The sequence below is a fragment of the Oncorhynchus keta genome, unplaced genomic scaffold (assembly GCF_023373465.1).
Source record: "Oncorhynchus keta strain PuntledgeMale-10-30-2019 unplaced genomic scaffold, Oket_V2 Un_contig_5831_pilon_pilon, whole genome shotgun sequence".
NCBI classification, from domain to species: domain Eukaryota; kingdom Metazoa; phylum Chordata; class Actinopteri; order Salmoniformes; family Salmonidae; genus Oncorhynchus; species Oncorhynchus keta.
The window spans coordinates 107,696-126,122 of record NW_026288532.1 but is presented as its reverse complement, the minus strand read 5'-3'; the positions used below and the strand labels follow the sequence as shown (position 1 = coordinate 126,122).

General features: G+C 46.3%; 1 long non-coding RNA gene across 1 annotated transcript; it reads right to left on the bottom strand.

Moving 5' to 3' along the window:
- Nucleotides 1-8,917: 8,917 nt before the first annotated feature.
- Nucleotides 8,918-16,684, bottom strand: LOC127925552 (uncharacterized). The gene is made up of 4 exons (XR_008121321.1): nt 16,611-16,684; nt 14,172-14,306; nt 13,780-13,947; nt 8,918-9,025 (listed from the first exon to the last, which is right to left on the bottom strand). It is a non-coding gene; the product is annotated as an uncharacterized LOC127925552 (long non-coding RNA).
- Between the last annotated feature and the right edge of the window lie 1,743 nt (nt 16,685-18,427).

Here is an 18,427-nt window from a genome sequence, read left to right as displayed (position 1 = left end):
TCCCTCTCCCTCTCTCTCTCTCCCTCTCTCTCTCTCCAGGTAATTTCTCTCTCTCCCTCCCTCTCCCTCTCTCTCTCCAGGTAATTTCTCTCTCTCCCTCCCTCTCCCTCCCTCTCTCTCTCTCTCTCTCCCTCCCTCTCCCTCTCTCTCTCTCCAGGTAATTTCTCTCTCTCCCTCCCTCTCCCTCTCTCTCTCTCCAGGTAATTTCTCTCTCTCTCTCCCTCTCCCTCTCTCTCTCCAGGTAATTTCCCATCCTCCTTCATTATCCTCCTCTCCTCCCTCCCTCCCTCCCTCATCCTCCTTCATTATCCTCCTCTCCCTCCCATCCTCCTTCATTATCCTCCTCTCCCTCCTCTCCCTCTCCCTCCCTCCTCCTCCTCCCTCCCATCCTCCTCCTCTCCTTATCCTTCATTATCCTCCTCTCTCCCTCATCCTCCTCTCCCTCCCTCATCCCTCTTCTCCCTTCTCCCCCTCATCCTCTTCCCTCCCTCCCTCATCCTCTTCCCTCATCCTCCCTCCCTCATCCTCTTCTCCCTCCCTCATCCTCTTCTCCCCTCCCTCATCCTCTTCTCCCTCCTCTCATCCTCCCATCCTCCTCCCCTCCCTCTTTCCTCCCTCCCTCATCCTCCTCTCCCTCCTTCCTCCTCCCTACCTCATCCTTCTCTCCCTCCCATCCTCCTTCATTATCCTCCTCTCCCTCCTCTCCCTCCCTCATCCTCCTCTCCCTCCCATCCTCCTCTCTCCCTCCCTCATCCTTTCCTCCCTCCCTCATCCTCATCCTCCTCTCCCCTCCCTCATCCTCCCCTCCCATCCCATTATCCTCCTCTCCCTCCCTCATCCCTCCTCCCTCTCCTCCCCTCCTCATCCTCCTCTCCCTCCTTTCCTCCCTCCTCCCTCCCTCCCTCATCCTCCTCATCCTCCTCTCTCCCTCCCTCATCCCTCTCCCTCCCTCTCCTCCCTCCTCCTCCTCCTCCTCTCCCTCCCTCCCTCATCCTCCTCTCCTCCTTTCCTCCCTCCCTCATCCTCCTCTCCCTCCTCCTCCCTCCTCATCCCTCCTCTCCCTCCCTCCCTCATCCTCCTCTACCCTCATCCTCCTCCTCTCCCCTTTCCTCCCTCCCTCCCTCCTCTCCTCCCTCCCTCCTCTCCCTCCCTTTCCTCCTCTCCTCTCCCTCCTCCTCCTCTCCTCCTCCCCTCCTTTGTATCCCTGTAAGTCCTCATAAAGCTCCTCTAAATGGCATATATTATTATTATTATTATTCATCCTCCTCCTCTCCCTTCATCATCCTCCTCTCCCTCCACTGTAACAGAACTGAGACTCAGATAGTAAGAGGGGGGGAGGGGGCGGAGAAGAGAGTTCACAGCACCTGGCTTCTCTAACAGACTCCTCTCCAGACTTAGCTGTAGAGACCACAAATCCCTGAGGACATCAGCTGAGAGAGGAGGAGGACACACACACACACCGACACACGACACACAGTCCTGAGGACATCGCTGAGAGAGGAGGACACACACAGGCTACACACACACACACAGTCCAGCATAAGTAGCCCCAGTAGTAGGGGTCTGACAGAATGCATTTTCACACCTGGCTGAGCCCAGAGGAAGGTGACAGAGTCACATCTCCCAGAACACACACACACACCATGACACACACACACACACACACACACACACACACCATGACACACACACACCATGACACACACACACACATGACACACACACACACACACACACACACACACACACACACACACACACACACACACACACACACACACACACACACACACACACACAGTCCACTTTAGGGAGTTCAGGGTCATAAACATTATCATGAATAAAATTCTGTCTTAAACAGTACGAGCCCTAAGAGGTGTGTGTGTGTGTGTCGATGTGTGTGTGTGTGTGTATGTCGATGTGTGTAAGTGTGTGTGTCTGTGTGTCTAAGTGTGTAAGGACCTTCTGTTTCCCATGCTTAAAATGTTTTTAATACCTCAATTAGACCTAGGTCACAAAATCCACCACCCCTTAAACTAGCTCACACACACACACACACACACACACACACACACACACACACACACACACACACACACACACACACACACACACACAGCTGACAGGTACACACTGACACCTGGAGGTATGAGGTGGTGGTACTGACTCTACCTGGAGGTATGAGGTGGTGGTACTGACTCTACCTGGAGGTATGAGGTGGTCCTGACTCTACCTGGAGGTATGAGGTGGTACTGACTCTACCTGGAGGTATGAGGTGGTACTGACTCTACCTGGAGGTATGAGGTGGTGGTACTGACTCTACCTGGAGGTATGAGGTGGTACTGACTCTACCTGGAGGTATGAGGTGGTACTGACTCTACCTGGAGGCATGAGGTGGTCCTGACTCTACCTGGAGGTATGAGGTGGTCCTGACTCTACCTGGAGGCATGAGGTGGTGGTACTGACTCTACCTGGAGGCATGAGGTGGTCTGACTCTACCTGGAGGTATGAGGTGGTCTGACTCTACCTGGAGGTATGAGGTGGTGGTCTGACTCTACCTGGAGGTATGAGGTGGTGGTACTGACTCTACCTGGAGGTATGAGGTGGTGGTACTGACTCTACCTGGAGGTATGAGGTGGTGGTACTGACTCTACCTGGAGGTATGAGGTGGTGGTACTGACTCTACCTGGAGGTATGAGGTGGTGGTACTGACTCTACCTGGAGGTATGAGGTGGTGGTACTGACTCTACCTGGAGGTATGAGGTGGTGGTACTGACTCTACCTGGAGGTATGAGGTGGTGGTACTGACTCTACCTGGAGGTATGAGGTGGTGGTACTGACTCTACCTGGAGGTATGAGGTGGTGGTACTGACTCTACCTGGAGGTATGAGGTGGTGGTCCTGACTCTACCTGGAGGTATGAGGTGGTGGTACTGACTCTACCTGGAGGTATGAGGTGGTCCTGAGGAGGTGAGGTGGTCCTGACTCTACCTGGAGGTATGAGGTGGTGGTACTGACTCTACCTGGAGGTATGAGGTGGTACTGACTCTACCTGAGGTGGTGGAGGTATGAGGTGGTGTCTGACTCTACCTGGAGGTATGAGGTGGTGGTACTGACTCTACCTGGAGGTATGAGGTGGTGGTACTGACTCTACCTGGAGGTATGAGGTGGTCCTGACTCTACCTGGAGGTATGAGGTGGTCATGCCTCTACTCTAGATGAATGTCCTGTATGTGGCTCTGGCTCAGAACGTCAGCTAAATGACTATAGTCTAAATGTCACTACCACTGCAGGTACATAGAGTAGCCAGCCGGGAGGGGTGTCTGGGGGGGGTTGCCCCACTGGTTTAGATTTAGTGTTTTTTGCAGAAGGAGCTCTATGTAGGTGAACTCTGGTACATTGTAAGGCATTGGTCCCGTCTGAAATATTAGTTGTGGTAAAACATGGATTTACAATTTAAATGACTGAAAAATTAATTCAGTGTATTTTCTAGGACTATTTTCTAAGTAAAATAATATTTAAACCTTTATAACCTGTCTTCTCTTGAGATTAAAGTCTGAGTTACAAGTTTTGCTACAAGATATGAATTACCACAATGATGTTTGCTCTTTGATTGTGGATTTTATTAAAAAATAAAAATGAGATAAATAGCCCACATTATCTTCTTAAATAAATGTATGGTTTTGGTTTTCGTCTCTCAAAATCACACTCAGCGTCATGACTAATGATGACACCAAGAGGCAGACAGACTCACTCAGCATCATGACTACACCAAGAGGCAGACAGACTCACTCAGCATCATGACTACACCAAGAGGCAGACAGACTCACTCAGCATCACGACTAATGACTACACCAAGAGGCAGACAGACTCACTCAGCATCATGACTAATGACTACACCAAGAGGCAGACAGACTCACTCAGCATCATGACTACACCAAGAGGCAGACAGACTCACTCAGCATCACGACTACACCAAGAGGCAGACAGACTCACTCAGCATCATGACTAATGATGACACCAAGAGGCAGACAGACTCACTCAGCATCACGACTAATGATGACACCAAGAGGCAGACAGACTCACTCAGCATCATGACTAATGACTACACCAAGAGGCAGACAGACTCACTCAGCATCACGACTACACCAAGAGGCAGACAGACTCACTCAGCATCATGACTAATGACTACACCAAGAGGCAGACAGACTCACTCAGCATCACGACTACACCAAGAGGCAGACAGACTCACTCAGCATCATGACTAATGATGACACCAAGAGGCAGACAGACTCACTCAGCATCACGACTACACCAAGAGGCAGACAGACTCACTCAGCATCATGACTAATGATGACACCAAGAGGCAGACAGACTCACTCAGCATCATGACTACACCAAGAGGCAGACAGACTCACTCAGCATCATGACTAATGATGACACCAAGAGGCAGACAGACTCACTCAGCATCACGACTACACCAAGAGGCAGACAGACTCACTCAGCATCATGACTAATGACTACACCAAGAGGCAGACAGACTCACTCAGCATCATGACTAATGATGACACCAAGAGGCAGACAGACTCACTCAGCATCATGACTAATGACTACACCAAGAGGCAGACAGACTCAGCTCAGCATCACTCACTACACCAAGAGGCAGACAGACTCACTCAGCATCATGACTAATGACTACACCAAGAGGCAGACAGACTCACTCAGCATCACAACTACACCAAGAGGCAGACAGACTCACTCAGCATCGTGACTAATGACACACCAAGAGGCAGACAGACTCACTCAGCATCATGACTAATGATGACACCAAGAGGCAGACAGACTCACTCAGCATCATGACTAATGACTGACACCAAGAGGCAGACAGACTCACTCAGCATCATGACGACTACACCAAGAGGCAGACAGACTCACTCAGCATCATGACTAATGATGACACCAAGAGGCAGACAGACTCACTCAGCATCATGACTAATGATGACACCAAGAGGCAGACAGACTCACTCAGCATCACGACTAATGATGACACCAAGAGGCAGACAGACTCACTCAGCATCACGACTACACCAAGAGGCAGACAGACTCACTCAGCATCATGACTAATGACTACACCAAGAGGCAGACAGACTCACTCAGCATCATGACTAATGACTACACCAAGAGGCAGACAGACTCACTCAGCATCACGACTACACCAAGAGGCAGACAGACTCACTCAGCATCATGACTAATGATGACACCAAGAGGCAGACAGACTCACTCAGCATCACGACTACACCAAGAGGCAGACAGACTCACTCAGCATCATGACTAATGATGACACCAAGAGGCAGACAGACTCACTCAGCATCACGACTACACCAAGAGGCAGACAGACTCACTCAGCATCACAACTACACCAAGAGGCAGACAGACTCACTCAGCATCATGACTACACCAAGAGGCAGACAGACTCACTCAGCATCACAACTACACCAAGAGGCAGACAGACTCACTCAGCATCATGACTAATGATGACACCAAGAGGCAGACAGACTCACTCAGCATCACGACTACACCAAGAGGCAGACAGACTCACTCAGCATCATGACTAATGACTACACCAAGAGGCAGACAGACTCACTCAGCATCATGACTAATGATACACCAAGAGGCAGACAGACTCACTCAGCATCATGACTAATGACTGACACCAAGAGGCAGACAGACTCACTCAGCATCATGACTACACCAAGAGGCAGACAGACTCACTCAGCATCATGACTAATGACTACACCAAGAGGCAGACAGACTCACTCAGCATCATGACTAATGACTACACCAAGAGGCAGACAGACTCACTCAGCATCATGACTAATGATGACACCAAGAGGCAGACAGACTCACTCAGCATCACGACTACACCAAGAGGCAGACAGACTCACTCAGCATCATGACTTACACCAAGAGGCAGACAGACTCACTCAGCATCATGACTAATGATGACACCAAGAGGCAGACAGACTCACTCAGCATCATGACTAATGACTACACCAAGAGGCAGACAGACTCACTCAGCATCATGACTAATGATGACACCAAGAGGCAGACAGACTCACTCAGCATCACGACTACACCAAGAGGCAGACAGACTCACTCAGCATCATGACTAATGACAACACCAAGAGGCAGACAGACTCACTCAGCATCACGACTACACCAAGAGGCAGACAGACTCACTCAGCATCATGACTAATGATGACACCAAGAGGCAGACAGACTCACTCAGCATCACGACTACACCAAGAGGCAGACAGACTCACTCAGCATCATGACTAATGACTACACCAAGAGGCAGACAGACTCACTCAGCATCATGACTAATGACTACACCAAGAGGCAGACAGACTCACTCAGCATCACTAACTACACCAAGAGGCAGACAGACTCACTCAGCATCACAACTACACCAAGAGGCAGACAGACTCACTCAGCATCATGACTAATGATGACACCAAGAGGCAGACAGACTCACTCAGCATCACGACTACACCAAGAGGCAGACAGACTCACTCAGCATCACGACTACATGACACAAGAGGCAGACAGACTCACTCAGCATCACAACTACACCAAGAGGCAGACAGACTCACTCAGCATCACGACTACACCAAGAGGCAGACAGACTCACTCAGCATCACTAATGACTACACCAAGAGGCAGACAGACTCACTCAGCATCACAACTACACCAAGAGGCAGACAGACTCACTCAGCATCGTGACTAATGACTACACCAAGAGGCAGACAGACTCACTCAGCATCACAACTGAGGCAGACAGACTGCATCACAACTACACCAAGAGGCAGACAGACTCACTCAGCGTCATGACTAATGATGACACCAAGAGGCAGACAGACTCACTCAGCATCATGACTAATGACTACACCAAGAGGCAGACAGACTCACTCAGCATCATGACTAATGATGACACCAAGAGGCAGACAGACTCACTCAGCATCACGACTACTATTTAGGGGAGAGTGAAACCTCTCCCTTCGTTTCCCTGAGACAAATTCACTTCCTGTATCTTAGCTCCTAAATCACATAGAAACACATTGGGTTGATTCTGGACAGATTTAGGGGAGAGTGGAACCTCTCCCTTCGTTTCCCTGAGACAAATTCACTTCCTGTATCTTAGCTTCTAAATCACATAGAAACACATTGGGTTGATTCTGGACAGATTTAGGGGAGAGTGAAACCTCTCCCTTCGTTTCCCTGAGACAAATTCACTTCCTGTATCTTAGCTTCTAAATCACATAGAAACACATTGGGTTGATTCTGGACAGATTTAGGGGAGAGTGGAACCTCTCCCTTCGTTTCCCTGTCATCGCAGTCAACAGCTACGAGATGCAGATGGTTTATTCCAGAGGGATCGAGTTCGACGGACGAGTTTAATACGAAGTGGGAAATGTAGCCGGCAGTAACAGAGAGCCTGATTGGCTGCCGGACATCGCTGAAGGAAAACCCCTGAGTGGAAACATAAACAGAGAGCCTGATTGGCTGCCGGACATCGCTGAAACATGAAGGGTCCTCCTCCTCTCTCTCTCCTCTCCCTCCTCTCTCTCCCTCCCTCCTCTCCTCTCTCCCTCCCTCATCTTCTCTCTCCCTCCTCTTCTCTCCCTCCCTCCTCTTCCTCCCTCTCTCTCTCCTCCCTCTCCTCTCTCTCTCTCCCTCCCTCTCTCTCTCTCTCTCTCCCTCCCTCTCTCCCTCCCTCCCTCCCTCTCTCCTCTCTCTCTCCTCCCTCCTCCTCCTCCCTCCCTCCCCTCCCTCATCCCTCCTTCCTCTCTCCCTCCTCTCCCTCCTCCTCCTACACTCCTCCCTCCCCATCCTCTTCTCTCCCTCCCCTCCCTCCCTTCTCCTCTTCTCTCCCTCTCCCACCTCCCCCTCTTCTCTCCCTCCCCCTCCTCCCTCCCTCCCTCCTCTCCCTCCTCCTCCCTCCTCCTCCTCCCTCCCTCCCTCCTCCACCCCCTCATCCTCCCTCTCCTCCTTCTCTCCTCCCTCCCTCCTCTTCTCTCCCTATCTCCTCTTCTCTCTCCATTACTCCTCTTCTCTCCCTCTCCCCTCTTCCCCTCTTCTCTCTCTCCTTCTTCTTCTCTCCTTCCTCCTCCCCCTCTCTCCCCTCCCTCCCTCCCTCCCTCTCTCTCCCTCCCTCCTCCTCTCTCCCTCTCTCTCCTCCCTCCCTCCCTCCCTCCTCCTCTCTCTCCCTCCCTCCCTCCTCTCCCCCTCCCTCTTCTCTCCCTCCCTCCTCCTCTCCCTCCTCCTCCTCTCTCCCTCTCTCCTCCTCTCCCTCTCCCTCCTCCTCTCTCCTCTCCCTCCCTCTCTCCTCCCTCCCTCTTCTCTCCCTCCCTCTCTCTCTCTCCCCTCCTCCTCTCTCCCTCCCTCTCCTCCTCCTCTCCTCCTCCCCCTCTCCCTCCCTCCTCCTCTCTCTCCCTCCCTCCTCCCTCCTCCTCCTCCCTCCTCTCCCCTCCCTCCTCCTCCTCCTCCTCCTCCTCCTCCTCTCCCCTCCCTCCCTCCCTCCTCTCTCCTCCTCCTCCCCTCCCTCCTCTTCTCCCTCCTCCTCCTCCTCCTCTCTCCCTCCCTCCCTCCCTCTCCCTCCCTCCTCCTCCTCCTCTCTCCCTCCCTCCTCCTCCTCTCTCCTCCAGTAGTCTAATGAAGCAGCTCCTTCCATTAAACTGAGCAGGCTAATTAATCTCCATAGAGGAGAGTGACAGACAGACAGACCACCCCTGTCTACAGACACAGTCTGCTCCCGTGAGGTTGTTGGCAGCCCATTTCATGCTTTATCACGTCTTTTAATTGACAAACAAGCTGCTCTTTTCTCTTAGGCTGAGGTCTATATCACACACACACACACACACACACACACACACACACACACACACACACACACACACACACACACACACACACACACACACACAGTCTTACCGTGATGTGGTACTGTCTCCATATCTCTGGGCAGGCCTGAGGAGAGAATATTATCAATCAGTGTGTGAAACAGAAAGCACATGAACTCTCTGTGTGTGTGTGTGTGTGTGTGTGTGTGTGTGTGTGTGTGTGTGTGTGTGTGTGTGTGTGTGTGTGTGTGTGTGTGTGTGTATCTGTTGTTTATCAAACGGATGCAGAGAGAGAGGGCGGGGAAGAGAGGAGGGAGGGAGAGAGGACATCTCTCCCCAGTCCCACTGTGTCTAAAGCTCTTGCTCCATCTCTCCCTCCCTCTTTCCTCCCTCTCTCCATCTCTCTCTCCCTCTCTCTCTCCCACCCACTCCATCAGTAAAACTGTGTCTAAAACTCTCTCCGGAGCGTCTGACAGTTTTCCAGGAGTTGTGACAGCGTTCTCTAAGCGTCTTCGCCTCCCGGTGGGAAAATGTCACAGGCGCAGCGGGCTACTCCTATTATCTAAAAGACTCCTACTGAGAGAGAGAGAGAGAGAGAGAGAGACAGAGAGAGAGACAGAGAGAGAGAGACAGAGAGAGAGAGACAGAGAGAGACAGAGAGACAGAGAGAGAGAGAGACAGAGAGACAGAGACAGAGAGAGAGACAGAGAGAGAGAGACAGAGAGAGAGAGACAGAGAGAGAGACAGAGAGAGAGAGAGAGAGAGAGAGAGAGAGAGAGAGACAGAGAGAGAGACAGAGAGAGAGAGACAGAGAGAGAGACAGAGAGAGAGACAGAGAGAGAGAGAGAGAGAGACAGAGAGAGACAGAGAGAGAGAGACAGAGAGAGAGAGAGACAGAGAGAGAGAGAGAGAGAGAGAGAGAGAGACAGAGAGAGAGAGAGAGAGAGAAAGAAGTCTTTCACTCTATATCTCTCCCCCAAAATCACTTGTTTATATGTGTGTGTGTGTGTGTGTCAGGTCTCTGTCCCCTGGGTCTCTCATTAAAGACAGACGAGGAGCGTGAGTGTCACACGCCTTGCCTCTCTGCCGACACAACACAGAGATAGACCTCCACAGGGAGAAACAGAGATGGAGAGAGAGAGAGGATGGAGAGAGAGAGAGAAGAGGATGGAGAGAGGATGGAGAGAGAGACAGATGGAGAGAGAGAGAGAGAGAGAGAGAGAGAGAGAGAGAGGATAGAGAGAGAGAGAGAGAGAGAGAGAGAGAGAGAGATGGATAGAGAGAGACAGAGAGAGAGAAAAGGATGGAGAGAGGATGGAGAGAGAGAGAGAGGATGGAGAGAGAGGAGAGAGAGAGAGAGAGAGAGAGGAAGGATGGAGAGAGAGAAGAGGATGGAGAGAGAGAGAAGGATGGAGAGAGAGAGAGGATGGAGAGAGAGAAAAGGATAGAGAGAGAGAAGGATGAGAGAGAGGATGGAGAGAGAAGGATGAGAGAGAGGATGGAGAGAGAGAGAAGGATGGAGAGAGAGAAGGATGGAGAGAGAGAGAGGATAGAGAGAGAGAGAGAAGGATGAGAGAGAGGATGGAGAGAGAGAAAAGGAGAGAGAGAGAAGGATGAGAGAGAGAGGATGGAGAGAGAAGGATGAGAGAGAGAGGATGGAGAGAGAGAGAAGGATGGAGAGAGAGAGAGAAGGATGAGAGGGAGAGGAGAGGATGGAGAGAGAGAGAAAAGGATGGAGAGAGAGAGAGGATGGAGAGAGAGAGAAGGATGGATAGAGAGGAGAGAGAGAGATGAGAGAGAGAGAGAGAGAGAGAGAGAGAGAGAGAGAGAGAGAGCAGGATGGATAGAGAGAGAGAGAGAGAAAGGATGGAGAGAGGATGGAGAGAGAGAGAAGAGGATGGAGAGAGAGAGAGAGATGGAGAGAGAGAGGATGGATAGAGAGAGAGAGAGAAGGATGGATAGAGAGAGAGAGAGAGAGAGAAAAGGATGGATAGAGAGAGAGAGAAAGGATGGAGAGAGATGGAGAGAGAGAGAAGGATGGATGGATAGAGAGAGAGAGAGAGAGAAGGATGGATGGATAGATAGAGAGAGAGAGAGAGAGAGAGAGAGATAGATAGAGAGATAGATAGAGAGGATGGATAGAGTAGAGAGAAAAGGATGGAGATAGATGGAGATAGGATGAGAGAGAGATAGATGGAGAGAGAGAGGATGGAGAGAGAGAGAGAGAGAGATAGAGAGAGAGAGAGAGAGAGAGAGAGAGAGAGAGATGAGAGAGAGAGGATGGAGAGATGGAGAGAGAAGAAGGATAGAGAGAGAGAGAGAAAAGGATAGAGAGAGAAGGATGGAGAGAGAGAGGATGGAGAGAGAGAGAAAAGGATGGAGAGAGAGAGAAAAGGATGGAGAGAGAGAGATGGAGAGAGAGAAAAGGATAGAGAGAGAAGGATGAGAGAGAGAGGATGGAGAGAGAAGGATGAGAGAGAGAGGATGGAGAGAGAGAGAAGGATGGAGAGAGAGAGAAGGATGGAGAGAGAGAGAAGGATGGAGAGAGAGAGAGAAAGATGAGAGAGAGAGGAGAGGATGGAGAGAGAGAGAGGATGGAGAGAGAGAGAGGATGGAGAGAGAGAAGGATGGAGAGAGAGAGAGAGAGAAAGATGAGAGAGAGAGGATGGAGAGAGAGAGGATGGATAGAGAGAGAGGATGGAGAGAGAGAGAGAAAAGATGAGAGAGAGAGGATGGAGAGAGAGAGAAAGGATGGAGAGAGAGAAGGATGGATAGAGAGAGAGAGAGGATGGAGAGAGGATGAGAGAGAGAGGATGGAGAGAGAGAAAAGGATAGAGAGAGAGAGGATGGAGAGAGAGAGAAAAGGATGAGAGAAGGATGGAGAGAGAGAGAAGATGGAGAGAGAAGGATGGAGAGAGAGAGAGGATAGAGGATGGAGAGAGAGAGGATGGAGAGAGAGAGAAGGATGAGAGAGAGAGGATGGAGAGAGGAGAGAGAAGGATGGAGAGAGAGAGAGGATAGGAGAGAGAGAGGAAGGATGAGAGAGAGGATGGAGAGAGAGAAGGATGAGAGAGAGAGGATGGAGATGGAGAGAGAGAGGATGGAGAGAGAGAGAAAGGATGAGAGAGAGAAGGATGGAGAGAGAGAGAAAAGGGATGGAGAGAGAGAGAGAGATGGATGAGAGAGAGGATAGAGAGAAGAAGGATGGAGAGAGAGAGAGAGGGATGGAGAGAGAGAATGATGAGAGGAGGATGGAGAGAGAGAGAAAAGGATAGAGAGAGAGATGGATAGAGAGAGAGGATGGAGAGAGAATGGATGAGAGGAGATGGAGAGAGAAAAGGATGGAGAGAGAGAAGGATGGAGAGAGAGAGAAGGATGGAGAGAGAGAGAGAGGATGGAGAGAGAGAGAAGGATGGAGAGAGAGAGGATGGAGAGAGAAGGATGAGAGAGAGAGGATGGAGAGAGAGGATGAGAGAGAGAGAGAGGATGGAGAGAGAGAGATGGAGAGAGAGAAGGATGGAGAGAGAGGAGAGGATGGAGAGAGAGAGAGGATGGAGAGAGAGAGAAGGATGGAGAGAGGGAGAGAAGGATGAGAGAGAGAGGAGAGGAGGAGATGGAGAGAGAGAGGATGGAGAGAGAGAGAAAGATGAGAGGATGAGGAGAGGAGAGAGAGGATGGATGGAGAGAGAGAAGGATGGAGAGAGAGAGAGAGAGAGGATGAGAGAGAGAGAGAGATGGAGAGAGAGAGAAAAGGATAGAGAGAGAGGATGGATGAGAGAGAGAGAGGATGGAGAGAGAAGGATGAGAGAGAGAGGATGGAGAGAGAGAGGATGAGATGGAGAGAGAGAGAAAGGATGGAGAGAGGATGGAGAGAGAGAAGGATGGAGAGAGAAGGATGGAGAGAGAGAGAGGATAGAGAGAGAAAAGGATAGAGAGAGAGGATGGAGAGAGAGAGAAAAAGGATAGAGAGAGAGAAGGATGGAGAGAGAGAGAAGGATGGAGAGAAGGATGGAGAGAGAGAGAGGATAGATGAGAGAGAAGGATGAGAGAGAGATGGAGAGAGAGAAAGGATGAGAGAGAGGATGAGAGAGGAGGATGGAGAGAGAAGGATGGAGAGAGAAGAGAAGGATGAGAGAGAGAGAGAGGATGGAGAGAGAGAGGATGAGAGAGAGAGAAGGATGGAGAGAGAGAGAGGATAGAGGATGAAGGATGGATAGAGGAGAGAGAGAGGATGAGGAGAAAAGATGAGAGGATGGAGAGAGAGAGAAAAGGATAGAGAGAGAGAAGGATGGAGAGAGAGGAGGAGAGAGAAGGATGAGAGAGAGAGATGGAGAGAGAGAAAGGATGGAGAGAGAGAAGGATGGAGAGAGAGAGAAGGATGGAGAGAGAGAGAAGGATGGAGAGAGAGAGAAGGATGGAGAGAGAGGAGAGAGAGAGGATGAGAGAGAGGAGAGAAAATGGATGGAGAGAAGGATGGAGAGAGAGAGGATCAGAGAGAGAGAGAGGATGAGAGAGAGAGAGAGGATGGAGAGAGAGAGAAAAGGATGGAGAGAGAGAGAGGATAGAGAAGGATGGATGGAGAGAGCGAGGGACTGGAGAGAGAGAGAAAAGTATGGAGAGAGAGAGAGAGAGAAAAGGATAGAGAGAGAGGATGGAGAGAGAGAGAAAAGGATGGAGAGAGAGAGAGAAAGGATGGAGAGAGAGAGAAGGATAGAGAGAGATGGAGAGAGAAGAAAATGATGAGAGAGAGAGAGGATGGAGAGAGAGAGATGGAGAGAGTGTGTGTGTGTGTGTGTGTGTGTGTGTGTGTGTGTGTGTGTGTGTGTGTGTGTGTGTGTGTGTGTGTGTGTGTGTGTGTGTGTGTGTGTGTGTGTGACTCACGTCGTTAAGGTGTCCCTGTACGCCACAGCGATAACACCATCTGTATCGGAGGCTGGGTACGACACACACCTCGTCCAAGTGACCGGGCAGACCGCAGTTCCTGCAATGTTTGCTGGGACACGACAGCATCGTGTGACCACGCTCCCCGCACAACAAGCAACACGGCTCCTACACGCAGAGACGGAAACAGACGGACAAACACACGCAGAAGGAAGAGAAGAGTCAATATATTACTGACTGTTACTGACTGTTACTGACGTGTGTGTGTGTGTGTGTGTGTGTGTGTGTGTGTGTGTGTGTGTGTGTGTGTGTGTGTGTGTGTGTGTGTGTGTGTGTGTGTGTGTGTGTGTGTGTGTGTGTGTGTGTGTGTGTGTGTGTGGTGTGTGTGTTACCGGGGGCGTAGGGCAGCTCTTGGAGAGGTGTCCAGTCCTCTTACAGCTGTGGCAGGTGACGTTCTTGTCGGTATAGTAACGGTTCGCCACCCGCTTCCCCCGAGGACCGCCCCCACGCCGGTTCACGATCTGAGCCTGCCAATCAAAATCAATCAAGATTTTATTATTTATATTAATATATATATTTATTATATTATTATTTTATAATTATTATGTATTATTATATTATAATCAATATTATTATTATATTATAATTATTATGTATTATTATATTATAATCAATATTATATTATTATTATATTATAATTATTATGTATTATTATATTATAATCAATATTATATTATTATTATATTATAATTATTATGTATTATTATATTATAATCAATATTATATTATTATTATTTTATAATTATTATGTATTATTATATTATAATCAATATTATATTATTATTATATTATAATTATTATGTATTATTATATTATAATCAATATTATATTATTATTATATTATAATCAATATTATATTATTATTATTTTATAATTATTATGTATTATTATATTATAATCAATATTATATTATTATTATTTTATAATTATTATGTATTATTATATTATAATCAATATTATATTATTATTATATTATAATTATTATGTATTATTATATTATAATCAATATTATATTATTATATTATAATCAATATTATATTATTATTATATTATAATTATTATATTATTATTATATTATAATCAATATTATATTATTATATTATAATCAATATTATATTATTATATTATAATCAATATTATATTATTATATTATAATCAATATTATATTATTATTATATAATTATTATGTATTATTATATTATAATCAATATTATATTATTATTATATTATAATCAATATTATATTATTATTATATTATAATTATTATGTATTATTATATTATAATCAATATTATATTATATTATAATCAATATTATTATTATTATTATATTATAATCAATATTATATTATTATTATTATATTATAATCAATATTATATTATTATTATTTTATAATTATTATGTATTATTATATTATAATCAATATTATATTATTATTATTTTATAATTATTATGTATTATTATATTATAATCAATATTATATTATTATTATTTTATAATTATTATGTATTATTATATTATAATCAATATTATATTATTATTATTGTATAATCATTATGTATTATTATATATTATTATTATTTTATTTATTATATTATTATTTATTATTATAATATTATAATTATTGTTTATTGTTCCAGACTCACATCAAACATCTCCAATCAAAAATCAAATCCAGAGTCGGCTTTCTATTCCGCAACAAAGCCTCCTTCACTCACGCTGCCAAGCTTACCCTAGTAAAACTGACTATCCTACCGATCCTCGACTTCGGCGACGTCATCTACAAAATGGCTTCCAACACTCTACTCAGCAAACTGGATGCAGTCTATCACAGTGCCATCCGTTTTGTCACTAAAGCACCTTATACCACCCACCACTGCGACTTGTATGCTCTAGTCGGCTGGCCCTCACTACATATTCGTCGCCAGACCCACTGGCTCCAGGTCATCTACAAGGCCATGCTAGGTAAAGCTCCGCCTTATCTCAGTTCACTGGTCACGATGGCAACACCCATCCGTAGCACGCGCTCCAGCAGGTGTATCTCAGCTGATCATCCCCTAAAGCCAACACCTCATTTGGCCGCCTTTCGTTCCAGTGCTGCCTGTGACTGGAACGAATTGCAAAAATCGCTGAAGTTGGAGACTTTTATCTCCCTCACCAACTTCAAACATCAGCTATCCGAGCAGCTAACCGATCGCTGCAGCTGTACATAGTCTATAGGTAAATAGCTCACCCTTTTTCACCTACCTCATTCCCATACTGTTTTTATACAGTTTTTATTTATTTACTTTTCTGCTCTTTTGCACACCAATATCTCTACCTGTACATGCCCATCTGATCATTTATCACTCCAGTGTTAATCTGCAAAATTGTATTATTCGCCTACCTCCTCATGCCTTTTGCACACATTGTATATAGACTGCCCATTTTTTTCTACTGTGTTATTGACTTGCTAATTGTTTACTCCATGTGTAACTCTGTGTTGTCTGTTCACACTGCTATGCTTTATCTTGGCCAGGTCGCAGTTGCAAATGAGAACTTGTTCTCAACTAGCCTACCTGGTTAAATAAAGGTGAAATAAAAAAAATAAAAATAAAAATTGTTTATTATTATAATATTATAATTATTGTTTATTATTAATCATTATTTTTTTAATCAAGTTTTATTTCTATAAAAAGTATTTATTTATGAATTATTCATGAAAATAAATATATATAAACATCTGTGTCATGTGGAGGAAACTGGACCTAATCCACACAGAGAGAGACCCACCTCTCTGTCTCTGTCCGCTATCAACCAGGTTGTCACCTCGTCACCGTCTGAAAAAACATCATCAGACCAATCATTCAAAATGAATCACCTGAATTAAATCATTAACCAACAGGCTGTCGTTGAGTCAGATTTAACAAAACAGATATTTCAGTGTGTTGATGGCACACACACACACACACACACACACACACACACACACACACACACACACACACACACACACACACACACACAACCAAATAAATCCCCATTCTACTAGGCCGTCTGCTCTAACATCTGTATCAGAAGGACTGAAGTGTGTGATGGTACGGTGTGTGTGTGTGTGTGTGTGTGTGTGTGTGTGTGTGTGTAAACCCAAAGGAGAAGGAGGAGGGCCCTATAGTAGAGCCCTGAGGGATACCAACCCTCAGACATGAAACTGTAACTCCTGTCGTCAGCTTACTGTGTGAGGAACACACACACACACACACACACACACACACACACACACACACACACACACACACACACACACACACACACACACACACACACACACACACACACACACACACACACAGTACCATCACACACACATACCATCACACGCACACACACACAATATGTTGTACAGTACACACAGCTAAGTGAACAACATCCCCCTTGTTTAGCAGAAAGGGCACTTTAGCCTTTACAAACACCTCTCTGATTCTCTCGCCATCTCTCTCTCTCCGTCCTCCCACATCTCTCTCCATCCTCCCCCAACTATCTCTCGTTTAGCAGAGAGGGCACTTTAGCCTTTAGACAAACACTGACACACAGCCTTGAGCCTTCATCAAACACCTCTCTGATTCTCTCGCCGTCTCTCTCTCTCCTCTCTCTCCCCCCTCCCCCATCTCTCTCCGTCCTCCCCATCCCCCCAACTATCTCCTCTATCCCCCATCCCCCCCATCTCTCTCAGTCCTCCCCCATCTCCCCCAACTATCTCCTAACTATCCCCCATCTCCTAACTATCCCCAACTATCTCCTAACGATCTCCTAACGATCCCCTAACTATCTCTAAACTATCCCCCAACTATCTCTAACTATCCCCAACTATCTCCTAACTATCCCCAACTATCTCCTAACTATCCCCCAACTATCTCCAACTATCCCCCAACTATCTCCAACTATCTCCAACTACTAACATATCGCACAAGTCAACTGCAGATATTAACTGGAAAAAGTATATATATATATTTATATATATATATATTTACAAAAAAATGGTTGACTGTATTGGAAAAACTTCCAGTGGAACTTTTCCCCCAAATACCCTGATATATACAATATACTGTTTATATACAATATACTGTTTATATACAATATCCTGATATATACAATATCCTGATATATACAATATGCTGTTTATATACAATATACTGTTAATATACAATATCCTGATATATACAACATACTGTTTATATACAATATCCTGATATATACAATATACTGTTTATATACAATATACTGATATATACAATATACTGTTTATATACAATATACTGTTTATATACAATATACTGATATATACAATATCCTGATATATACAATATACTGATATATACAATATACTGATATATACAATATAGTGTTTATATACAATATAGTGTTTATATACAATATACTGATATATACAATATACTGTTAATATACAATATACTGTTTATATACAATATACTGTAAGTAATTCCCAAATACAGGGGCTGACCCCAAATAAAGAGCAGGAACCCTTAATCTGAGGGCCCCGTCACACACACACACACACACACACACACACACACACACACACACACACA